At 44.0% G+C, this 12291-nt stretch overlaps 1 protein-coding gene and 1 pseudogene across 3 annotated transcripts in view; one reads left to right on the top strand and one right to left on the bottom strand.

The window, feature by feature from the left end:
* Nucleotides 1–12291, bottom strand: part of Arid1b (AT-rich interaction domain 1B) — a 350225-nt gene that overhangs the window by 231129 nt on the left and 106805 nt on the right. The window lies entirely within an intron of this gene.
* On the top strand, nucleotides 5391–6818 carry LOC116077591 (annotated as a pseudogene).

Raw genomic sequence — 12291 nt, 5'->3', positions numbered from 1 at the left:
AGGAGGAGGAGGAGGAGGAGGAGGAGGAGGAGGAGAAGGAGAAGGAGTAGGAGAAGGAGAAGGAGAAGAAGAAGAAGAAGAAGAAGAAGAAGAAGAAGAAGAAGAAGAAGAAGATATTAAACACAGAAATACAGTATTATCAAATTATAATCCAGTACAGTTAGATTTACAATTACACTCCAAAATGTAAAGAGGATAACTACTAACTGTGACAATAAAGGTCACAAATGCTGATGTGAAACCATTAAATTATCTTCTAAGTAACTATAGATGAGAAAAATCCACAATGGCTTAAAGAATTAGGATGGCAGCCCATAGAGATGCAATACTGTGAATTATGAACCCAGATTCTGCTAAATGTTGCTACTTTAGAGCAATGTCATACAGTAGATTAGGTTTCATTTTATAGACTTTTGGAGAAACATGTTAATACATCATACAATTGATACATGTTCAGAATTCCAAGTGGCTTTTGCCTTAAATTCTGAAGAGCCTGACTCTGAGATTACACATTTATTAGAGATGGTGTCTATCTGAGATACATTTGCAGACTGAAGCGGATGACACTTTGACATGTGTGTCCATTACAAGGCATCAATATTTCAGACATTATTTATAGAACATATTACAGATATTTCTCAAAAACCCCACAGATCAAACAGTTGTAAGTGGATCTAACAACACTTTAAAGGAAATGCTCATAGAACAGAAGGGAGAGATGGGATCTCCCAGAGGTAGATTACATAGTGCTCCATTAACTTTAAGTCTTTGAATACTAATGAACAAAACCTGCTGAGAGACTCTGGCTTATGGCAAACCTACTACACTGAACCAGCCTATTAATACTAAGGAAGTCTTAATTTCAGAATGGAAGGACGAAAGTGTGTCACACTAGGTAAGAGGTTTTGTACTTGTTTCCACGGGAAAAGCAAAGCTTTGACATGAGGATTTGACAGGTGAAGACTCTCTGAAGATCCTGGCTGCAGACATGAAAGAAATCAAGAACAACAAAACAGGTACCTTGTATTGTTGATCCCTTTACATGGGATCAACATGAGAACGGCTAAGACATTAAAATGTCTCCAGCCAGACTTCATCTACGTATAGCCAATACATTATGTTGGCTACAGCATCCTCAGGACTTATGCCATCCTTTCAATTGGCATAGATAAAAAATTATACTACAGTTTGGTTATACATCCAGACTAAGTTATAAAGAAAGACAGAAGCCTTACCTGCTTAAACAGAGAACAGGAAATCATCTTTAATTGATCTGTGCACACTATCCATGTTATTGTAGAAATGTATGTTACTTTGTAAAAGATTCTAAGTTTATAGACACCAATGAATTTGAAGAGACCTAAACAAGACTCACCTTGGGGATGGTGAAAGGATGCTGAGATGCTAAGACATGGAGACAGGTTTATTCCAGCATGCTGCTCGATCCTACCTAAGACAGCAATGCTGTCTCCTCAAAACTCTGCACCTAGGGCAATTTCTAAATTACATTATCCAGCATCATAGACTGTTCCAGTTAGGATTTCATTTAAGCCCGGAACTTTCTGAGCATGCAAAGACTCGACAGCAAATGTTACAGCTAGCTTTCTTAGACTACCCAATATGTCAATTTTCTTAGGACCTCCAATCCCCTCTCCCCAACAGCATGACATAATTCTAAGAGAGCAATGTCCATATTCCCAAGAGCTGAGATGGATAGGTTTTGGTCACTCAATGGATGATGGATATTTGTCATAGTTTAAGGGGGGTAGTTACAAGTTGTAAAGGTCTTGGGCAGGGATGATACAAAATAAGGAACTTGGATTCAAGGATTTCTTTTTCTTTCCTCTATCCTTCTTTCTTTCCTATCTAGTATTAGGAAGGAAGGGGGAAGAAGAGATGAAGAGAAAAAAGGGAGATATAGGGATGACAGGAAAAAAGGGTAGATTACTGAATCTATTTTTAGACCAAAGAACATTAACAAGCCAATAATTTTACACTTGGTATGGACTTTGTATATTGATACAGATTAATGTTATATGTTGTTACAACATTCTATGTATGTTTCAACTCTTGCTTAAAGTATTGTACTTAGGTAATTTCTTAAAATGCAATGTTATGTTTTAGTCCTTCTGAAAGCTGTCATTACACATGGTGTAGGATAATTTTAAAATGCAAGTTAGTAGTTAATCAAACTTATGGTCACGATAGGTACTAGCTTAATTAATTACAGAAATATGCTTCCCAGGTTGAACTAAGAATAAACAGCAAGAAACAAACAATTCAGATATGCTAGAGATAGACAGATGGTCTTCAAAAACCTCAGAGACCTACAAATTTAAAGACGTTTTACTAATGAAAGGCCTTTTTTGACAATGAGTCAGGTCTGTTCCTGGCAGAACCGCATTCTACTGCAGAAAAGGATGATGAGTACTGATGAACCGCCTTCTGGAGTTTGCTTCAACTGCTGACAGAATGTTGTCCAAACTGGACAAGCAAGACTCAGGTAAGTTGACTCCTGAACCTTGCAGGGAAAAAGTAGACAAGCCCTTCAATATTCCTGCTTCACAGAAAAGCCTGTCAGATATTCTGGGCAAGAAGGCCAAAGACAGAAGCTCCAATGTTCCAGAGGAACCTTGGCAACTGTGCAGGCAGCAGGCCCCTCTGTCACCTTAAGATTTGGAAGCTGCTTGCTTGCACTTCCTGCATACTCAGGTAATAGTTACTCCCTCTCAGGTCTCTCTCTGATGGGCTGAAGACTAGAGAGTCATAGCCTTACTAAAAGCTAATGTTGTTTAGGATTTGAGAAAATGTTTTGAAGTCTAAGAAGATATTCTTAGGTTGGCAATTCAAGTTATGATAGAAACTGATTTAGGTACAGAATCCTGAACCCATCAGGATAGGTGGAATAATAGAATACTTATTCCAAGTTTGCCAAATCCATATGGACTGGACATTGTGAATTTAACCTTATCTGATAGCTCTCCTAAGTGTTACTATTGTTTATAATTTATTATTGTTAAGCAAAAGAGCCTTTTATTGAACTAAAAGGGAGAAATGGGGAGAAAATCCCTTATGTACTGTGTGGAAGCATCACCTGACGATGCAAAGCTGACAGCCTATTAGCAAGCGGGGGATGGGAGGTGGGAGAAAGGAATGGTGGGGTAAAGTCAGAGGTGGGAAGGCATTTGCCCCAACTCTGAGGAAGACGGTTGCATGAGATTGAGGCAAGGTAATCAGCCATGTGGCACTCACAGAACACAATGAACAGGTTAATTAAGTTACAAGCTAGTCAGGAAACACACCTGTGGCCTAGACATTTATTCATAAATAATAAGTCCCAGAGTCATGATTTCAGGAACTGGGGCATTGGTGGAAAAGCTCATGATTACAGTTATGAATCTGAGGGTAGCTACCTAGTAAATTCCAGACCTGCCCAGGCTATATTGTGAGATCCTGGCAGTGATGTGCACTGATGCCAAATGTTTCTTACTTTCCTAGTTGCTGAAGAAGAAAGCACAGGCTCAGGTCACTGCAAGCCACCTGACTCTACAGTAATTAAGACGACATATCCATGCCAGATGACATTCTAACATCCTCTAAACACAGCTTCTATGTTCTTCAGGGTTTCTTCAAAACTCTCAGGAATAACAACTCCTAGAACACAGAACCAACTGATTGCCCTAAAAGGAACACACCCCATTACTAGCCTGATGGGACAGCTTACATGACACTGACCTCACGAGGGCAGGGCACAGAGGACAGCAGCCTCTCCACACCTGTCTTGCCACACCTGTGTCTCACACAACTGCCTCCTTCACCAGCCTAGGGCCAGGGACTTGCTTACCCACTGTCTAGGAATGGCCCTCACTTCCCCTTAATTTAACTCAGGTTTTCTCCTCACAACCACAAACATGTTCCTCCTCACTACCACAGAGTCTCCAGCAAAGGTCCAAAACTCACACCTGGCAAGCAGGAACAGAAAAGTAGATTCAAAATTCAACTATAACCCAAAGTTGATCAGTCACTGGTATATGCAGCTCTGCATTCCAATAGTAAATAGACTCTTTGGTGACTGTCTAAAGCTAAGTACGTACTGGCAATGAACTCAAATGTAAACACAGACAAAAGGAGCATGTCTCCTAAGGTCAATCTCTAAAGCTGAAGGAGGAGCAACTTGTACAGTTCTCCTTGTGACAAATGCAAGCAGTGGCAGGGAGTGAAACAGACACACAGTGCTTGTACCACAAGGATGTGGCCCAGGCTGAGGTGGCTTCTGGGAGCCCTCAGTGACAGGAGGGGCATGCTGCTGCAGAGGCCTTACTTCAGAAATATAATTCACTCTATGTTGCATAGAACAAAGTATTTTTTCAGAGTTAAACTGCCCTAGCTCTGACTATGACAGTCTATATAACATAACTATTTTCTTCTGAAACATGAACAGCCATTTGCCACCCATGACGTCTCCATTTGAAAACTACTGATAATGAATAGGTATAGAGAAAGAGGCATTTTGACATTTTTTTTTTTTTGCTTTGTTTAAGGAAGTACAATTAAAACACCTATATACACACCTCAAGCTTACCTAAACAAGGTTTAGATTTCCAGCTGTCTCAACCACCAAATGACTGGTCCAATGTTAGGATGGTGCAACGGAGCTGGGGTAGGAGTCGGGGTTCAGTGAGTGAGAGTGCTTGCTGCTTGTTTGGAAGACCTGAGTTCAGTTCCCAGTACCCACATCAGCTAAGTTACAATAGCCTGAAAACTTAAGCTCCAAGGAGTCTGATGCCCTCTTCTGGCCCCCATGGGTGTTCATAAATAAAAAATAAAAATAAATACTTTTAAATTTTTGGTAGTCTCACTTCTTTTTAATCGGGGGGGGGGGGAGTATAGGGAGGAAGAAGGGCCTTCTTTAGTTAGTGAAACTCTAGAGTTTTGAAGTTCAGTACCACGCAGAGAGTAGAATGCCCTCCACTAACAGAACTGACCCTTGCTGACACCACATCTCCTCTCACCAATAAACACCCTCAATCCTCAAAGCCTTCCGAGAGACACTTCAATCAACACCATCTCCCTATTCCATCACGAAGATGCATGGCTGGAAAGCATCTTATTTGCTGCTCTACCATCACCTCTCCTGATTACTGGGGCTCCACAGTAGCAGGCAAGGCCCCACTAAGCATTGATAGGAACCCTGAGACACTCCCATGCTCTTACCATGAGTTATACCTGCTGCAGTGACCTGAAGTTAACACACAGATAAGGACAAATGTATAGCTTAAGAATACATTCAAAGCCTCGTTGTATTACTTACCTCAACTCTTAGTTGTCAGGAACAGTAACCAAGACCCAGTGTCTGCTTCTATCACCCCGCCTTCTAACCTGTTGCTATCATGCATGAATGCATCTCCATCCACATTGGCCAGGCTGGTGTCCAGATCGGCAATACCTACTGGGAGTTCTACTGCCTAGAACAAGGCTTCTAGCCTGATGGCCAGATGCCAAGTGACAAGACCATTGGGAGAGGAGATGACTCCTTCAACACCTTCTTCAGTGAGACAGGAGCTGGCAAGCATGTGCCCTGGGTAGTGTTCATAGACCTGGAACCCACAGTTATTGAAGTTCGTACTGGCACCTACCACCAGCTCTTCCACCCTGAGCAAGGCAAGGAAAATGCTGCCAATAACTATGGCTGTGGTCACTACACCATTGTATAGTAGTGTACACCATTGTATCTCCATGGCATGGAGATCATTGGCCTTGTCTTATACAGAATTCTCATGCTGGCTGACCAGTGCAGGGGTCTTCAGGGCTTTTTGGTCTTCCACAGCTTTAGCGGGGGAACTGGCTCTGGGTTCACCTCCCTGCTGATGGGGTGGCTTTCTGTTGATTATGGAAAGAAGTCCAAGCTGGAATTCTCCATTTACCCAGCCCCCAAGTTTCTACTGCTATGGTTGAGCCCTACAATTCCATCCTCACCACCCATACCTGGAGCACTCTGACTGTGCTTTCATGGTAGACAATGGGGCCATCTATGACATCTGTCGTAGAAACCTCAGTATCGAGCACCCAACCTACACTAACCTTAACCGCCTTATTAGCCAGATTGTGTCTTCCATCACTGCTTCCCTCAGATGAATGAATTGAATCTGAATGTTGATCTGAGAGAATTCTAGACCAACCAGATACTCTACCCTAGTATGCACTTCCCACTGGCCACTCATGACCCTGTCATTTCTGCTGAGAAAGCCTATCATGAGCAGCTTTCTGTAGCAGAGATCACCAATGCCTGCTTTGAGCCAGCCAACCAGATAGTGAAATGTTACCCTTGCCATGGTAAATACATGGCTTGCTGCCTGCTGTACCATGGTGATGGGGTTCCCAAAGATGTCGATGCTACCACTGTCACCATCAAGACCAAGTGCAGCATCCAGTTTGTGGACTGGTGGGTGCCCCACTGGCTTCAAGGTTGTCATTAATTACCAGCCTCCCACTGTGGAACCTGGTGGTGATCTGGCCAAGGTCCAGAATGCTGTGTGCATGTTGAGCAACACCACAGCCATTGCTGAGGCCTGGGTTCGTCTAGATCACAAATTTGATCTGATGTATGCCAAGCGTGCCTTTGTGCACTGGTATGTGGGTGAGGGCATGGAGTCCTCTGAGGCCCTTGAGGGCATAGCTGCCCTAGAGAAGGATTATGAGGAGGCTGGTGTGGATTCTGTGGAAGGTGAGGGTAAGAAAGGAGAGGACTGCAAAGTCCATTCCTCTAGCCCCTGTATCATATCAAACTCTAGCTCTAGCATTAGCTGCAGGCATTGATGCTTCTGTGCTGTTTCCATTCTGTGATCATACCTTCTCCATGCATCCCTCTAAATTTTCCATGATCTCTCAAAGTAAAAGCTTTAAGAAAAGAAAAGGAAAAAAAGAAAAAGAAAAAAGGAAACATTCAAAATACCTGATATTTTCTTCAGGTATCTGGGGCACACTGAAAATCATAAACTACACCACAAAAGCAAAGTCTGAAATGCCCCCATTGCTTTCTGCTGCAGACTTCTAATGATGCATCCTACTACAGGGCCCTGAGTCAGCTGTGTCGTTAAGATTATTAGTGCAACCCTTGATAGAGAGGAAGGCTTTTCCAGCTGTGATAATGGAGGTGTTAGAAGCATAGAGGGAGGGTGTGGTCATGCACAGCTGCTGACTGGCCAGGTCTTAAAGGTGAAGCTGCATCAGAAGCCCCTTGCCCCAGCAAAGGGAAAGACAGAAGGCCTGCCCCACCCAACTCTGCTACACTAGACACTGGAGGAACATGTTCTCCATCATAAAACCCTGTCTTTCCTGTCATCTCGATAATCTGATGAAATAACCCTCTCCTTCATTCCATCTCGTTCTGTAGATAGAGGGAGAAATGAGGAGAGAGTTTGCTGAAGCATCTGAGAAGCAGGAAACACTCTGCACTGCATACACCAAGAACCCAAAACAGCTACAGGAAGGCCACTGGGTACAAAACAACAAAAAACTACAAACTTGGGCTGGAGAGATGGCTCAGCGGTTAAGAGCACTGACTGCTCTTCCAGAGGTCCTGAGTTCAAATCCCAGCAACCAAACCATTTGTAATGAGACCTGATGCCCTCTTCTGGTGTGTCTGAAGACTGCCACAGTATACTTATATATAATAAATAAATAAATCTTAAAGCAAAACAAAACAAAACTACAAACTTACCACTCTCAAAACGTTTTCCCTAATACACAATGGGAAACTAAGATGCAAAAACCATCTTTGAATGGGCATACTTCAATTTCTTTGTTTGGTAAGGGCTTACAAATAGAGATTGTTTTTAAATGAAGGGAAGAACAGACTGTTTGGCAGACAGACTCTCACTGCTGTATGCTAGCTATCCACCTGTCTACAGGAGAAGACAAGAGTGCCTAGGCCTCCCTTAGGAGGAGCAGTGGGAACATGGGGTTCACGGAGCCTCAAGGCCAGCAGCACAGAAACCTGCAAGTGTGCAAGAGGACCTTTTCCACATGCTCCTGAACAATGCAGCAAGCCCTTCAGGGTCACAAGCCTGACCCTGTTGAGTCATGGACACTGTTGAGCCACTGGGAAGTATGTGTTAAAAGATACACACAGCCGAGCTAAGGGAGGGTCTAACTTGTTCAAGCCCATCAAGGAGAAATGTAGAAAAAGAATACAAGTTTCCAAAAGAATGCTGCTCTGTACTCAGCCATTCCATTTGGAGAAGACAAACCCTGTTTGCCCACAGGCGGTCTTGAATGCACACATATACATCCCCCCTACACACACACAAAAAAAATGAAAAATCCAATTTGAACTGCCTCCAGCAAGTTACTATGGGCCATATCAAAAACTGTCACAAAATCTTAATGCCCCACAGCAAATGTTTTAATTTTTTACACCAAAAAATCAGTTTGATATGTACCAGAAAAGTAAAAAGATACTTCCAATAATTAAACTAGCAACAATATTCAAAATGTTTACTGTCTATCTGTTTTGTGCCAGACACTGACCTCAGAACTAGAGATAAAATAACCACAAAACAAAGTCCTTTCTCCCACAAAGCTGATTTCCTACTGAGGAGGTAAATGCAACACCAAACCCTAACAGGCAGGTACAAGCCACACAGCACCCAGCTGGGGGGGGGGGGGGGGGGGGGGGACCAAAGCAGGAAAGCAGAGAGGTGGAATGGTACAGGCAGGGCAGCCCCACCTCTAGGGCTCTGAACTTCACACAAGATAAATAAACATAATGTTGTTGCTGGAGTTTCTGGTCAAGCTGCCAGGAAGAACAGAATATTTATTTGGGGGGAGGGGTTACAGAAGGCAAAGCTCTGTAGAAGGAATGATGGTCCAGAGCATGGTTTTGTGTGAGCTTCAGAACCCTTTGAGGCATCTTCTTTGTAATCTGGGCAGGAGCTGGACAGGCAGGGAGGGGAGAGTCCCAGCTTCAAGTACATTAAATACTCAATGCCACCACACCGAAGATACACAGTGAAGAACAGTGGGGACATGAAAGGCTCCGAAGCCGAGACCAAAACACAGGCCAACACACAGAGGAAGGGAGAGAAAAAGAAACCAGAGTGGAGAGTCAGTAGTGACCAGCAAGGTCCCAGGAGAGCCAGGAGGCCAGAGATGAAAGCAAGAAGCCACAGGAGAGGATGCTTACCCAGTCCAATGCTTCTGACAGGTCAATCAGAAAGAATGATATCTGCAGGGAAGGGCAGGGCCTCCTCTCTCTGAGCATCTGATCCCGGCTTGTGTGGACTCCAGGGAGGAAGCACACAAAGCAGAGAGCAAAGTCCTGGTTGTCAGGACCTGGGCTAGCTTGGAGGTACTGGGCAAAGGACACTAGAAAAATGCATGCAGGGGACTCACTGTGCCACAAGGTGACTGTGGTTAACAATAGACTGAGAAGGAAAACTGCTAAAAGTGGATCAGAAGTATTCCAACCACAAAAATCATGTGAGCAATGCACACCATAATTAGCTGGATTCAGTCACCCCTAATGTCTACATACTTCAGAGCATCCTGCTATACAGGATAATACTTACAATTTTACCTGCCAATTTAAACAGAAGAGGCACAAAAACCACATAGAGAGAACTGTTTCAGCAAGTACCGAAATAAATGTCTTATCTGGTGGGGTAAATTCAAGTGGTAAAGGGCCATAGAGGAAGAAAGACAAGCCAGCAGGTAAGAAGAGTACCAGCGTGTTCTGATGCCCACAGAAACAACAGAAAGAGAAAGGGGAAAGGCAGGTATGTGAGTGCCATGGGGGGCGGGGGGGCGGGTTCCCTCTAGCCATTATGGAGGGCAGCATAGCCTGTGTGTCTATGGGCTGCAGCATCTCACACCTCCATGAACTAGGCGGCAGCATGACCTTGGAGATGAAGGGCATGGGGTGGTGTGGGTGGGGGGAGATAGGGTTGAAGGTTTAGGATGTGGACACTGAAGGGTGAGTGGGATAACTGAGGAAATGCAGACCCTCGGGTAAGGATTATCTTTAGTTAGTGATCAGAAGTGAAAAGGCTACCAGGCCTCAGACCTCAGGCCTCCTCCTGCCTGCTCTGAGAGGGTAGGAGCTCCTGGTTTAGGAGTGGGTTTCTAAGGGGAGCTCCATCTGAAAGGATTTCCAGAGATTATAAAGATGTACTGAGTCCAGCTACTTAAGGAGGAAGGAAATGCAGAGAGCTGGACAGAGGCACTCCCACCCACTACATCACGGGACAGAGATAGGTATGTCAAGTCCCTAAATCTGCTACAATTCTGACTTGCTACACTACTAACCCGCCACACAGTGTATTGAAGTATTACGCATTAAGGACAGAAGGGACTTCAACAGTTCTAGAGTGTTTGGAGCAACTTCTCTTTGCATATAGACAATCTGTTTGCATACAGCACGGTCACTTTCCCTGAGTCCCTCCCTGGTGAACACTTTCAGAGAGTAAGTTTCTGAGAACATTTTCCTGTAGTGGCTTGCTTCCCTGACGACTGCTTGTGCTGCCAGCTCCAATGGAGTCAGGCTGCTCAGTCTTGAGCTAGCCCTGCCAGCTCCAATGGAGTCAGGCTGCTCAGTCTTGAGCTAGCCCTGCCAGCTCCAATGGAGTCAGGCTGCTCAGTCTTGAGCTAGCCCTGACACACAAGCTCACCCTGTGGACCCCTTGCTGGTAACAGAGTTTTCAATCTCCTGCAGAATTAACTTGGGAAATATGAGTGTGTATAAACGGCCTGCTGCCCTTAGCTACACACAGGGACTAGCCTGATTGTTAATGTTTGTATAGTGTAAGGCAAACTGTCTATGAACTTTATTTCCTCAAAATTAAGAAAATGTATAACTTGCATGCATTGGCAAGATACCAGGTGAGCAACTGCTTGCCACAAAGGTAAAGACAAGCAATGAGGTATGGCAAAAAGGTCCCCAGGAAAAATGAGGCTGATGGTGTCCAAAGGCTGATCTCTGCAGTAGCAGTGTGCTTACTCCCATGCACATGACATGCACAGACAGATAGTAAATGAGAGTAACTAACACAGAAGTGCAATGAGGGTCTTTGGTCCTGTGCAGGAAGAGCTGGAATAGCCCCTCATCCACATCATTGTCCTACAGCCCAAGCTACTTCAAAAAGTCCCAGCATTCATGTGTACCTAAAGATACACAGCCAAGCCCAAAGGCCCAGACTTGCTGGTAAGCCTAGCTACTTGGGAGGCTGAAGCAGCAAGACTGAAAGTTCAACGCTCACCTACGCTCCAAAGTGAGTTCAAGGCCACACTGGGCAACTTAAAAAGAAAAACAATGAGTAAAAAGCAGATGAGGGAAATGACCCAATCAGTACAAAGCTTGCCTGGCATGTGTGGGGCCCTGACTCAATCCTGTCTGAACACTACACACACACACACACACACACACACACACACACACACACACACACACACACACACACACACTACAAATAGCAACACAAAAGCTAACTGTTGGAGTCCAGAAACCAACTCTATTTGCAGAGAGGAACAAAGTATTCTGTAGATGTTTCAGGATGGCCTAAATTCCCAGGAAGGAGACTACGCAGTATACTAACTAATGTCTGTGTGTTGTCCTGTTGAGAACTGTACCCAAAGTGTCTCACCATCATAGCAAAGAACACCATATTGATGATCTTGCTGGAAATACGAGACATGCTAACAACACCAGGCTCCTGCAGCTCTCTGCTTGTTCTGTGAAAGCCAGAGAGACCATGCATGAACATCAAATATCTACAGGAGGCTTCTAATGGCTGCATCTGAATACTTGCCTACTGCACAATAGCATTAACTACAACTTCTCTTCCATTTCTACTGTATAATTGGCATATTGTTCAGGCTTATTTGAAGTTCTGAAAAAGTTCAAATAAGAAAGGGGGTAGAGAGAGTGGGGCCAGCAGAGGTCATGAGTTCAATTCCCAGCAGCCACATACATGATGGCTCATGGCCAACTGTACAGCTATAATGTTCTCATACACATAAAATAAATAAAAAACAAAAATAAAAGTGACCTTTCTAAATTACTTGATATCAACATTATGTATTTATAAAGTTTTAAGCACTATAATAACAAACTACTAGACAGATTTGATACTCTGTTGTCTGAAGCACCTGAGGTGCAGAGAAAATACCTTTACTCACCTTGGCCTCAATGTGAGTAGCTAGCACTCAAGAGCAGTGGAAGCTAGCCCCAACAGGAGAAGCACGCTTCTACTACCGAGTTCAGCATCTAGCTGGTCACTGTGCAAGGGCTTGGGG

The sequence above is a fragment of the Mastomys coucha genome, unplaced genomic scaffold (assembly GCF_008632895.1).
Source record: "Mastomys coucha isolate ucsf_1 unplaced genomic scaffold, UCSF_Mcou_1 pScaffold5, whole genome shotgun sequence".
Classification (NCBI taxonomy): domain Eukaryota; kingdom Metazoa; phylum Chordata; class Mammalia; order Rodentia; family Muridae; genus Mastomys; species Mastomys coucha.
This window is presented reverse-complemented; position numbering and strand designations above follow the sequence as displayed.